The following is a 13,742-nucleotide window of genomic DNA, read 5'->3' on the forward strand; positions in this document are numbered from 1 at the left end:
AGCAACTCAAGCACATTGCTGCCCCCTATATGTCAAGAGGACAAATAACACATTTTCTGTTCAAATTGCCAACCCGCCACAGTGGCGTGTGTGTTGATCAAATTCACCCGCCACTTCAAATATTTACCCGCATTTGGCGGGTGGCGGGTGCTAATTTCCACCCCTGACTGATACTGGACCACAGTTTACATCTTCTGCCTTTGCTGATTTCATGAGTGAATATAGCATTAAGCACATCAGAACAAGTGTATACCATCCTCAGGCAAACAGATGTGTGGAATGTTATTTGACAGAATGCTAAAAGACACCATTCAAGCTGCCCAATGACCCTGGAAGCCTGCAGTTACTGAAATGTTTCACAGCTACCGGGCTTCATTTCATGCCATGACTGGTGAATCCCCTTTGCAGCTTCTCAGAAGAAGACCAATGAGGACAAAACTGTGCATTCTGCCTCCACTTCAGGACAATAGACAATACAACCACGATAGAGAAAAGGTGGTTCTACAACAAGCCAAAAGTGCACTTTATATAAACAAAGAGAGGAGCCAAACCCACTGAAATCACTGTTGGAGCTATGGTTAGAGTATGAAAATGTTTTCATATGGGAAAAGGAGAGACACAGTCCAGCGATCCTTTGTCAGTAGAGCAGCAGACTGGACTGAGTTCATTCATCCTTAGTGATGGGAAAAGAAGTAATGCAGCAGGAAATTTGCTTTGCTTTAATGAATCAGCAATGACTGTTACAGCAGAGGAACCCCCTCAGCCCAAAACTGGCACCAAACCAAACTGTTCTATAAAGAGAAAGACATGCACCGACCAGAACAAAACAGTATGTGATGAAATAAGTTGGTTTAAAAAGTAGTTGTGAAAAAAAGTAAAAGAATGTGAAAGAAAGTCTTTTGATTTTCAGCTAGTCTTAGTTTAGGTAGAATGTTTTAGTTTCATGAAAAAGACTTAACTCTCAATTAATACCACTTCAGGTTAACAATAAATTGCAGACATTTTATTTTGCATTACAGTAATACAAATTTTTCAGAGAAAATGCTTGACTAATATCCAACATTTCTTTTCTGAGGTTGACATACTCGTTACAAAGTTCATACAATATGCTAAAGATTTTGATGATACTTTTGCTTAGTGTGAATAAGGTTATTTGTTTAGGTTTAGGCACAGGTTCTGTTCTTAGGTTTACACAGTTAATGTGTTTATGTTGTCTTCATGCTATTATTACTTCTTGTTGCTAGAGGGTCCTGCTGTGACAAATTAGGGCACAAGAGACTGTAGAAGTAGAAATACGGAGTAAGAAAGAGGAGGGTGAAACCTGTTCTATTGAGGTGTCTGGCATAAAGGCACAGTTACTGTAAAAAAGTCTGAGTTTAACCATTGTCTCCCATTTCATTACAACCATCATGGCAATTATATTGGAGCCTCACAATTGTTACAATTGTTATCATATAATCACAAATATCCTTAAGCCTTTTATATTCAGAACTGTAGTTCATACAGTGATTCAGTTTACTGTATAACCAGGCCAAATTTGATTTTAGGCAGCTTTTCAACTTTTAGAATTATTCCTGTTCTGATTTTGGACCCGAATTAGACCACGGCATCAGCCATTTTAGAAGACTTTTCTTGGTCTTCTTGCTGCAACAAATGTTGATGGTTGTTGGCTGAAGACTCAACAACCAAAACAACTCATAGGAAGGAGGAGTATGTCAGTAGGCTATTTTATAAAACAGTTTTGCAAAATGGATTCCCCTTGCCGCTTTGGTTCACTCAAAAATTACACCAAGGCGGTCAATAGGCACCTAAGTCCCAGCCTGAGGTGTCTTGTGAAAAAGCTTAGTGACTCATGTGACCTGAATGACCCTCTTATTGTGGCTTTTAAAACAATGAGTTATAAGCCTGTATCTCCCAACCCATAATCAGAACTGAAAAAGCCTTTTGAATGAAAGGCACTACTCCTGACCACATTTGTTGCTAACTTCTTCTTCTTTTAGCTCTCTGATTGCACTAAATACAGGTCTGAACTGCCTCAATGTGAATTGAAAACATTTTCATGCAAATGACTTTTGGAGTTAGTCTGGACCCCTTGTACCCACATGCTTGGTAGTCTGAACAGCAATTTGTCTCAATCTTTGATCCTTGTAGGACCTCCTGCTGAACTGAGGTGACCCCATACATACAGCTAGGTGGATGTTTCGAGGTAAAAACAAAACAAATAAAAAAAGTTAGCCCAATACGCACAGGCTTACAATGTATTCAGGGCAAAACTTAAGAGGGGCATCAAAAAAGCCAAGCAATTCTTGTGGCGTTTTGGTTCCTGTTTGTTCCTGTTTTCGGATTGGCTGGCAGTTCATCACTCGCAGCTGCAGCTGGTTCGGATAATCAGCTCCCTGGCTTCTTAAGGCTGACCTGAAGACCAGTTCCTCACTGGAACCTTAGGGTATAGTAGTCTCAGCCACTTGAGTATTTGCACGTAACCAAGTTCAGAACCACCTTCTCGAGCTGAACTGGACAATCTTCTCCTGTCTGCCTGGAAACCCTGAGTGCAAGCCGCCTGCTGAACCCCGCACTGTAAATAAACCCACTTACCTTTTACTAACTGCCTCCTAGTGTCTGTCTGCTGCTCAACTGCTAACAGTTTGACAACTCCGCCATCCTGATAATTCTACAAGCTAAAGGTAGAACCACTTCTGTAACACTAACCCTGGATGCATGTGGAAACGCATCCAGGCCTTCAGTGACTACAAACTCAGGAAACCCATCCTGACAACTACACGTTATTTTCCTGAACAAGCTAAATTACTTTTATGCTCACTTTGATAGAGACAACAGAGAGTTTGTTATCGAGAACAGACCCCTTTTAGACCACCAACCCCTCACACTCACAGTCTATACCACTCTGAGTCAGATCAATGTATGTAAGACTGCCGGATCATATGGAATCCCTGGGCGCATACTCAGAGATTGTGCGGAGCAGCTCATAGGAGTCTTTACAAATATCTTCAATCTGTCACTTGTCATAGCAACTGTACCAAAATGCTTTAAAAAGCACCTTCATTGTACCAGTTCCAAAACACTCCAGCCCAATGAGCCTGAATGACTACCACCCGGTTGCACTCACTCCTATTATCATGAACTGTTTTAAGCGACTGGTCCTAGCACACCTGAAGAACTACCTACCAACCACTCTGGAGCCATAATATAAGTTTACCTATCACTGTCATAGAAGTACAGAGGATGCAGTGTCCACAGCACTGCACTCTGTACTCACACATCTGGATAATAACAACACGTATGCATATATGCTGTTTGTTGATGTTGGGTACCAGGTTGGGTTTGCTTCCTTTTCAGCTCTGACCAGCAGAGGGAGCCAGAGGCCGGTTTTCCTTGGGGAAGGTGCCAGTAGGTGCCTGCTGTATGCACCTGGCTCCAATCATCATCTAGAGGAGTATTTAAGCGGCAGGCTCCTGCTCTTCACCACCAGAGTGTTTTACCAATTGTGGTACCTCCAGCCTTTCTACTGTTCGTCTCATTGCGATCGTTTCTTGTAGCCTTCTAGACCTTACCTGTTGTTTTGTGATTCCTTCCAGGACATCTTCAAGTTTCCTCAGAGACTTCTTATGTTCGAGCCAAGAGGAGAGTCCCTTCGCGACGCAGGGAGCGAGACTCGCAGACAACAACCTGAGTCCGCCCCGAAACTCCCGGGAGCTCTCTCTCTCCCTCTCACTCACGAGTCTGCCCGTTTTCCTCATCCCTCTCCTAGTCAGCCTCTGCTCCAAGCCGCAGCCTGGAACCGGAACCCCTCCCTGACCGGAAATCATTACTACAAGTAAGCTCCGAACCCTTACAAGCAGCCTGTTTTCCTACGGTCGTTGAACTCACCCCCGCTCTCCGTTTGTGTGCAGCCAAACCAGTCTCCCACCGCAGCTTCCTGACTGCGGAGGATTAGAACTGTCTGATCTCTGTCAATAAATTTTTGAACTCATACTCTGCTTCTCTGTGAGTTTCTGCATGTGGGCTCAGAAACTAAAACCCAGCATGACAGTTGATTTCAGCTCAACAATCAATACTGTAAAACCTGCCAAGTTAGTCTCTACACTTAAAGGTTTTTTGGCATTAACACCTCCCTCTGTCACTGGATCATAGACTTTCTCACCAACAGGCCTCAGCAAGTTAAGTCAGGCCACACCTACTTCACCACCATCACACTAAACACAGGTGTCCTACAGGGCTGTGTGCTGAACCCATTCCTCTACTCTCTCTTCACTCACTACTGTAGACCTGTGCATGGATCCAATTCTATCATAAAGTTTGCTGATGATACCATGGTGATTGGCCTCATCAGCAACAACAATGAGACAGCCTACAGAGAGGAGTCGCATGCAAAACAAAGAAGCTCATTGTGGACTTCAGGAGGGTGTGAGAAGGCATGTACAACCCTATCCACATCAGGAATATGGCTGCTGAACGTGTCTCCAGTTTCAAGTTCTTGGGGGTCCACATTTCAGACTACCTGTCCTGAACCATCAACATCTTCAACATGGTTAAAAAGGCTCACCAATGCCTCTTCTTCCTGAGGACACTTCCTGCTATAAGTCTGTAGCACACCAATCTGTATGTCATGTATATAGTACATTTATACATTATCTATCTTACCCACAAATCTGTATCTCATGTTCATACCTTCAGTATTACAATTATATATAATCCGCACCTGCTGTTTTATGTACTACTTAGATGGTTAGATGGCAAACTGCATTTTGTTGCTTTGTATTTGTACATGTGTAATTACAAAAAAAGTTGAACATCAGGTATAGTATATTCAATTTAATATCACACCTGAAAGTGACCTGGATCAGATTTTAAATAAATAAATAAATTGCTCACAATCAGACTATCTTAAAAAAAAAGAAACAACAAAAAATCCCCCAAAACAAATATGGGTCACAAATGGGGGAAAATAATCTGATTTGGTCCACTTTTGCCTGCAGTGTAACTGCCTGAGATGTCATTAAAAAAAAAACAAAAAAACTCTGCATGTCCCCAGTTAAAAAACAAAGTCCAGTTGCTTTTCGAGAAGTGCACTTTTGTGCCGGAGTAGGTAGGAAGCATCAAGATCTGTCAGGATTTGGATTTTGTTTTGTTTTTTTCTTTGAGGTTTCTTTTGTATTTAGGGTTATTGTTTTCATGTTTTATCTTTGTATTGTTTCTGCCTCTTGTGTTCATGTCATTATTCACTTCTCAGTTTATCACTTGGTTGCCTGCCACGCCCATCTCCACGTGCTCGCAATTGTAATCACTCACCTGTGCCCACTTCACCTAATTACCCTCTGCCTTTAAAACCTGGTCATCTTCTCCACATTCTCGCTGGTCCATTGTCTCCTGCTGTTTTGTTCTCGTGCCTTGCCTTGCCTTGCCTTGCCTTGCCTTGCCTTGCCTTGCCTTGTCATTTCTGTTTGTATCACTTTGGATTTTTGTTATGGTTTGTTTTGCTGCCCCGTCTGCCTTTTGTTTTTGTTCTTTTAATTAAAAATATTTTTTTATTTTTTCCCTTAAATCAAAGATGAAACTGCACATTGGGTTTGCCACTCTCTACACCCTTCCTGACAAGATCAAACAAATAATTGAATAACAATTGACTGCATAACAGGTTTAGAATAACTTCAGAAACACTGACATGTGTAGCATCCATAATAACTTCTGTAAAACCATTCCCTATCTATATGGACTTCCCAAAATACACAAAGGAACACCACTAAGACCCATCGTCAGCAGCTTAAACTCAGCAACATATACTATTGCATAAACATCTTGCTGGTTGCTGCCTGGCTCATGCCTTCATCACCTTACAGCGGGAAGAGTATTGGCTCAAATGGGTGACTTCCTGTTTTTTCTTCCTGTTTTTTCAGCCCCTGAGTACTAGAACACTTTTCAACATTACAGCAAGAAATGCCAAACGTGAAAGTATCAGAATTTTGCTGCAGATTCTGGTGCTTGACACTGTAACTTCACTAAAAGCTTATTTTTTTCTATGAAAATGAGACCAGTGTTAACAAGCACTGAGCTTGAAACCTCAGAACATTTCTATTTAAAGAGACCTTGTCTGTAATCATCTTAATAGGCACAGAATCTGATCAATATGGATCACAAACTTTATCAACCACTTAAGTGGACTCTGCAGTCCTTGGATAGAATCTATTAATGTGTCAAGCTTCTGCACATCCTTTAGCTAAAATGACATTGTGACAACCACAGCTAAGAGGCAAACAAACATCCCCCAAACCGTCTATTATACTCTCAGATCTTCACCAGGCATAAACTAGGACAGAACAGGAAAAACAACCATTCCAGGAGTTTCACCAATATGCAAACTCAACAACATTAATATTGTCCATGGTGTTGCCATATGAGGAGAAAGTACGGGAAGTTGGTTTGTTAGTTCAGCTTGGTAAGATTTTTTTTTTCTCTTTAAACCAAAAATGAACAGAGGAAGGGCATACATCTATAAAACATTGAGAAAGCAGTCAGGACTTAACAAAAGCTTCTTGGGCTGTAATACTGAGCAAACCAAACAAAACTGATCATTTGGTAATGAGAGAGTTGAATATCACTGGTTTTACTGTAGAATCTGTGTCACTCCAGTAAAAACGTACAAAACTGTTTATTTTACACCTGCAGCCAGTCAATTCAACTGAGTTACATGTAGAGTTATCTAACCAGAGCAGGAGGCAGGAAAAAGTGAAATCAGGCAACAAAAAAAAAAAAAGAAAGAAAGAAGAGGAAGCGAAAATGTCTTTGAGAATAGAGGTAAGCAGCACAACTCAATGTCAGTATTTAAGTATTTTGTGTTATTTTCTTGTTCACTGGATTTTTTATTGTGTTTAGTTTACTCCTTGTTTTCATGTTATATATTGTATAGTTTTGCTGCTTGTGTTCTAGATTATTCATCATCATTATCACCTTTATTCAAAAACACAAGTAGGTCCATATAAAAATGAATTAATTAAAATACGAATAATAATATTAAAAAAGGTAGAAATCACAAGTATAAATCACAGATTTACAAAAAGGCTAAAATGCCAATGGTTCCACATTCTTCACTAAACCTGACTGAACTTTGTGCAATATCCCTTAGTATCAGAATGATGGTTTTTGTAGAATCACATAATCTAAACATAAATCTGTACATAAGGTTATGTAATGCAGCATAAAAAGTGGAGACACCAACACCAACGAATAACTGACTTGCACTAGTCCATTTTGACATCCTAATTTTGTCATTATATGCCACTTTCAGTTTCTGTATACTGCTTTGCTTGTTCGGTCTCCACAGTATTGTCTTGTCTTCCCTGTGCCACTAATCACCTGCCCTCCCTCAGTAGTTTTCCATGACAGACTGCCTCACCCATCTGCACCTGTTCCTGTTAAGTAATCAGTCACCTGTGTCCACTTTCTCATCAGCCTCAGTCCAGCCTCAGTTGGTTTGCATTCTAGGTCCAATACATCCACCAAACCTGATACTGAACTAATACTAAGTTCGAGCTAAGATCAAAAGTTTTCTCACAGTGAAAGCAGCACATTAGTACTTTATTTTGACAACATAGATTAACTACTATCAAAAATGTATCAGCATCAAAACTTTTTTTTATGATAGAGCAAATATCTTTCTTTAATTATAAACCAGACTCCATGTGTCATCCTAAACATGTTTCTCTATTTCAGTGTAAATCCAACTCACCATTGCTGGAATATAAACTACTCAAATTAATAGCACCCCTTAGTGTTTGACATTTGCAATCCTTGGGACACTTACTCAGGAATGCATTTATAGTTGGAATGATGAAATGAAGGTTGATATGAGCAAATAATAGATGAGATGTGTATTTTTTATTATTTGTTTAATTTGGTTAAGCAATCTCTGTAAATGTCTGCTGGAGGGCTCCCATCCAATAAATCGTCAACGCACACCTGAGAGAATTTTCTGAATGACTTGGGGGAAGTTGAGCACAAAGGAAAATCTGAACAGACCATGTTCAGAGCCTTTTCTTTCAAATGTGGCTTCCAGAAGCTGGGGCCAGAAGGTCATTGGTGCCTGTCACAGCAGCAACCAAAGGACCCGTTAGTGGTCATGGAGGTTGTCAAGCTAAAGACGGAGGCCTTTAGGTCTTGGCTGTCCCAGAGGACTCCTAAAGCAGTTGACAGGTACAGCAACAACTCTCAACTCTGTCATTGGAGGACTAATTCTCTAGCCACTGAGCCACAGTCGTCCACTATGTCCATGTTTGGGTGGGCAGAGTTTGGGGACTTGGGCAAAGGCAAGTTGATGACCACGGCAGAGATTTCTAAGGTATTTTAAAAGCTTCCTGATGACAGGGTACCAGAAGTGAACGAGCTTTGCTACAAGATGCCGAAGGCTCTGAAAATTGAGGGACTGTCATAGTTGACATGTCTCTTGTGTTTTGCATGGGCAACCAGGACATATGCAGAGTGGTATACCCGTGAGGTGAGGAGAGTGTGTTCCAACTATCAAGGGATTACACTTCTCAGTTTCCTCAGGAAGTTTACTCCAGGGTTTGAGAAGGGAGGCTCTGACCAACTGTTGAACCTCAGATCCAGAAAGAACAGTGAGACTTTTGTCCTGGCAGTGGAACACTGCATGTCACCCTTGTAGGTTGCTACAGGGGTCACAGGAGTTTGACTCTCCAGTCTGCGTGTGTTTTGTGGGCTTTGAAAAGGCTTACAACTGTGTTCTTTGAGGCATACTGTTGGGGGTACTACAAAAGTTCAAGTTGCCAGGGTCTTTTTAGAGGACTATCAGGTCCCTGTATAACCAAAGCAAGAGCTGTGTTCATATTCTCAGCACAAAGTCAAGCTTTTCTTAGTACAGGTTGGACTGCCATGGCTGTTCCTTGTCTCCAATCCTGTTTGTGGTGTTCATAAACAGGATCCTAAAATACAGTCAAAGAAAGGAGGATGTCTGATTTGGGAACCTTAGGGTCTCATCTCTGTTTTTTGCACATGGTGGGGTTCTGTTGGTGTCTTGCAGACATCACCCGAAGGCACTGTGGTGGTTTGCATCAGAGTGTAAAGCGGCTGAGATAAAACTCAGCTCCCTTCTGCGGCCATGGTAACACCTGTGATTTAACGTCTGACAGCATCACTGAATTAGACATGCTCCTGCAGCAATGACACATGTTGAACTAATTTCTTAGCTATATTTTTCGGAGCATCATTTAGCAACAGGAGGCCTGCTGCCGATTATCATCTCCTTGCTGTCACAATGTTCTTTGGCAAAGCTTTTGACCTCAATTACTGAGAGCAGCGTGCCGTGACTCCCTCTGCAGCTGGCAGGTTATGAAGCTGCTCTGACCTCTTTATTTGTTCACAAACAGGAGAAAGAAGAGGGAAACAAAATGTAAAAAGAAAATGAGACTTTTTATGTTTGAATGTTAGTTTGTGGTTTTATATAGTCAGGATATACAAGTAAACTAAAGATTATAAACAATTACTGCACTGGGTCAACAGAGTATGACTGATAAAACATATGGAAAAAGAAATTAGCTGATTAAGGACAATAAAACATAGAGGTTAAAACACTGAAAGACTAAAAGAAATTAAACTAGAACTGTAGCAGTTATCATTGGGGTACAAGCCGTTTGGCGCATGTTGACCCTGGCTCATGTCATCTACAGCAACTGATTGACCTTGTGAATCCCCAACTTGTACCATGATGAGTAGTTTTAATGCTTATTTTAAACCCTAAGCTTTTAGCAGCTTTTCGTGCCATAGTTTTAAAGGTTACTTTATCAGTAGCACAAATCCCCCCAAAAAGCTAGCAGGTTTCCTTCATCCTTTTGATAAATTCAGTGTACAAGGGAGAGGATTATGGTTAGTTCTGAGTAAGTAAAACCAAGATGCTCTTTTAGAGTCCTGATTTTGAGGTTCATATTTTCTCCCATGCTCTTAAGATATAACACCACACTAAATGCCAATTTAGCCATTTCTGAAAATTCAGCTCAAAATCTGTAAAACTGATTGAGTCAAGAGCAGTTTTTGCATTTGCTGATGTAAATTAGTTGCAGTAGCCATTTTAAATTGGGGTGACTCAAAAAGTTAATCAATTTTAGAGGTATATTAAATGATCACTTCCTGAGAGTTTCATTAAAATCTGTCCAGTGGTTCATGAGAGATTGTGCTTACAAAAACCAGGGTTGTTAAAAATATTTAAGGCTAAAGTTTTTGACAGAAATATATATATACTACAACACCAAATTTTAGATAAATATATATGTAAAATTGGATGAGTTACAGTCATTTCAGTTTTTTAAGATCATTTGGCTGTGGCCACAAACTTAAGTTTGATTGACACACACATGCACACACACTAACACACACACACAGACTTACAGACATTAGTAAATGTTTTTCAGTTTAGCCCATTTCAGAGTAACAGTAGGGAAAGTGTGGAAACAGTCTAAATTCTTGGAGGTCTGTGGGGTTCTGTCAAAGTGGAGACAACATCACTCACCACAGGGAAGTGATAGAGGGGTAGTTGCCTTTGATACTCTGTTTACACAATGCTGTTTTTAAGTGTAATGGCAGATAACAGAGTACTGGTTGTGCTAATTCCCCCCGCAACCCAACCTCACTACCGGTCCAAACAAATGCAGGTGTATTCACCATTTTGGATGCAACTGCTCTCAAACTGTAGAGACTGAAGTGCCAGCACCTGTCACTGAAATAAAAAAATCACAGTGCCAGCTAGAGACCTGGCATAGAAACTACAGGGATAGCATGTAACTTTTCCCCAATCAACATCAGAAAATTTCTAATGTTTCCAGGAGATCAATCGCATGTAACAGGGCCTGTGTCAGAATTGTGACTGCTACATTATAGTGTTGTGTCGTACAAACAAATGAATCTTTTGAGTTAACGAACTGTACCAAATCACTTTATTCACTGATTTGTTCCTAATTTGGTTCAGTTGAAAAAGAAAGAAATAAGAAAAGAAAAAAAAAAAACTTAGTTCAGTTGAGTTCAGCTTCCGCGTTCTGTGACTTACTCATGAAGTAAATCTAAACGATGCTGTGCGGGCGGGGAGGGACTATTGTTGACACCTGAGCAAATGTGACTTGAGATTCATTCAATGTAAATGAACAAAACACTGTCTGACTCTGCCCTTAGTGATTTTAACAGTTTCTTCCTTGTGGGGATTTGCTCTCAGGCTTTTGGTAGCGGCATACGTTTATCAAAATTAACTGCTAATGTTGAGTCGAGCTTCATGAAAATAAACGCACACACGCCCCGTCCAAACTTCCAACGAGTTCTGAAGGGGATGCCCCCACCATGCTTGAGATTGTCCTTTGGCTGCGTCAATGAAGCTGAGGGTGAGGTCCAGCTGGATAGAGATACCTTCCTCCATCAAGTCTATCATCTCCCTCCTCTCTGGGATCTTTGAGGAGGCTGAGCAAAGAAGAATCCAAATAATTCCAATGGCTGTCTGGATATTCCTGTTGGGTATTTTGCTGTACACTCACTCACTATTCGGCTCTTGGGCTACTCAATGAGCTCCCATCTATGACTGTCATTAGGTCCTATGGCAGTGGCACTTTGGACTTTTTTCTACTTCCCAGGGAAATTTCATCTTACTAGATCACTAAAATTGCTAGACTTCCTACTGCTTAGGTATTTCATTTAATGTCATCTTGCTCACTTATGTTGTTCCAGTTATTGTTCAGCACTCATTATTTATGAACATATATTTTTTGAAAGATAATTAGTAGCATTGTTTTGATATTGCTCTTAAACATGTTAATCATACTGGTGTTAGTCTGGTAATATTCATCCCAACCCTGGGCCTTTTACTACCCACTTGTCATTTGGTGATTTTTGTGGTTGTAAATCTGTTTTTTTTGTTTTTTTGTTTGTTTTGTTACATTTAATTTTTTTAGTCTGTTAAATACTAAGCATCTTCATAAATTAAGAATGATGAATGCCAGTAAAGAGCCACCAAGGAAAGAGGTGTTGCTATATATGTTTTAGACCATCTGTACTGTATTGTTGTCTTTTCTAAGTCAGTCCCTTACTAATTTCACAGAAAATGCCAAAAAGACCCTGGTATTTTTTGATCTTTCGATCTTTATGACATTCTTTTGATTTATGTTTAGCTTCAAAACACTTAATTTCCCTTTTTAAATCTATGGAAAACAAACTTCTCTCCATCTGCCAAGTTCTACGATTATGGAGGAAGAATCTTGACATAAGTCGAGAGTGTACATATTCAATTTGCAAGGATTTCTTCTCTTGCTTTCAAAACTTAACGCTTGCACTCAAAACTTCTGTTCCCTTTCAAATATTATCTTTTCTCTCTCAAATCTTTGTGTTCGTGCTCAGATTTTCTCCTCGCACGAAAAACCTCTCTGGGGTGCTTTGTTTCTAGTGAGTGTGCCTGTGTGGCTACAATAGAGCTTTAGAACTGACGTCACTGCGCAGTGACGTTGTGGGGCACTTACTTCTCACGCAGTCGGTTGGCGCCATCTTTGAAGGCCACAGACCAAAATAAACAGTATTCCGGTGTTAACGCTGTATTCTCCTGCTTAATGCTGAAAAGCAGCTCAAAACAAAGGGGACTATCTCACGACAAACTTCTCCCGGATGCCTAAAGACAGTACATAGAAAAGAAAGCTAAAATTGGAAAATTCAGAATTCAAAACTCAGTCAAGCTAAATAACAGAGTAAACACAAAATGTAAGTTGTATAAAAATTTATTTATTGAATTTGCAGTAAAAATAAATGCATGTTTTTAATTCATTTGGCACATATTAAGTCTTTTCATCATATTCTAGTGTTTTTCAACCATGGTCCTCATTCCGCGCTGCCCTGCATGTTTTAGATGTTTCCCTGCTTGAGCACTCATGTAATCATCTGAATCAGGAATGTTAAAGCAGGGAACATCGCCTACATGCTGGGCAGTGTGTCCTGAAGACCAGGGTGGGAAAACACTTGTTGAGATAACCTGTGATCATGCTGTTGCTGTACTCCAACCTTTCACAGAAAACACTAATAATGGGATGTCTTCTGCATTCGTGAAACTTTACTGCTTCTTACTGGAGCTGTTCTGTTCAGAGTGGTGGGAATTTAATCAGAAGCTATAGAAGCTCCCATCCCTTTACTTATTTGGAATGCACAAGTTGCTACTATCACTGCATTATTGGGAACAAGGCTGAGGTCCTGCATGGGAGCATCTGGAGGTGTAGAATAAAATTTCAGGGATGAAGCAGATGGTAAAATACAAAAGCTCCCTTTGGGTTTGCATGGGACACCTCAGACTCACTGCAATTTTTATTTTAAAGCTGAGATGAGAATCTGATGCTAATAGACTTTTTCTTACATATTTCAAAGTACATGAAATACCAAATTAAGAGATGTAGAACTTCAAACTTAAAGTTATCCTCATATTTCAGCATGCACCCTGATGGTCCACAGAGTGGTGGACCCAAACACAAAGCAGAACTGTAGCATCCTACATCTGGTACAGACTGTTCCACAAACTTTGAATCTAAATGTTTTAATATGAAAGTAAGTAGTTGGGCATAACTCTGATCATTAGATGAAAACAATGCATTTAGTACATTTAGTACACTCCTGATCAAAATCTTAAGACCAGTCAAAAAATTGCAAGAATTTGCATTTTGCACTATTGGATCTTAAGAAGGTTCTAAGTAGAGCTTCACAAT

General features: G+C 40.2%; 1 protein-coding gene across 2 annotated transcripts in view; it reads right to left on the reverse strand.

The window, feature by feature from the left end:
• Positions 1-13,742, reverse strand: part of oprl1 (opiate receptor-like 1) — a 219,432-nt gene that overhangs the window by 14,886 nt on the left and 190,804 nt on the right. The window lies entirely within an intron of this gene.

Source organism: Kryptolebias marmoratus, linkage group LG8, assembly GCF_001649575.2.
Source record: "Kryptolebias marmoratus isolate JLee-2015 linkage group LG8, ASM164957v2, whole genome shotgun sequence".
NCBI classification, from domain to species: Eukaryota; Metazoa; Chordata; class Actinopteri; order Cyprinodontiformes; family Rivulidae; genus Kryptolebias; species Kryptolebias marmoratus.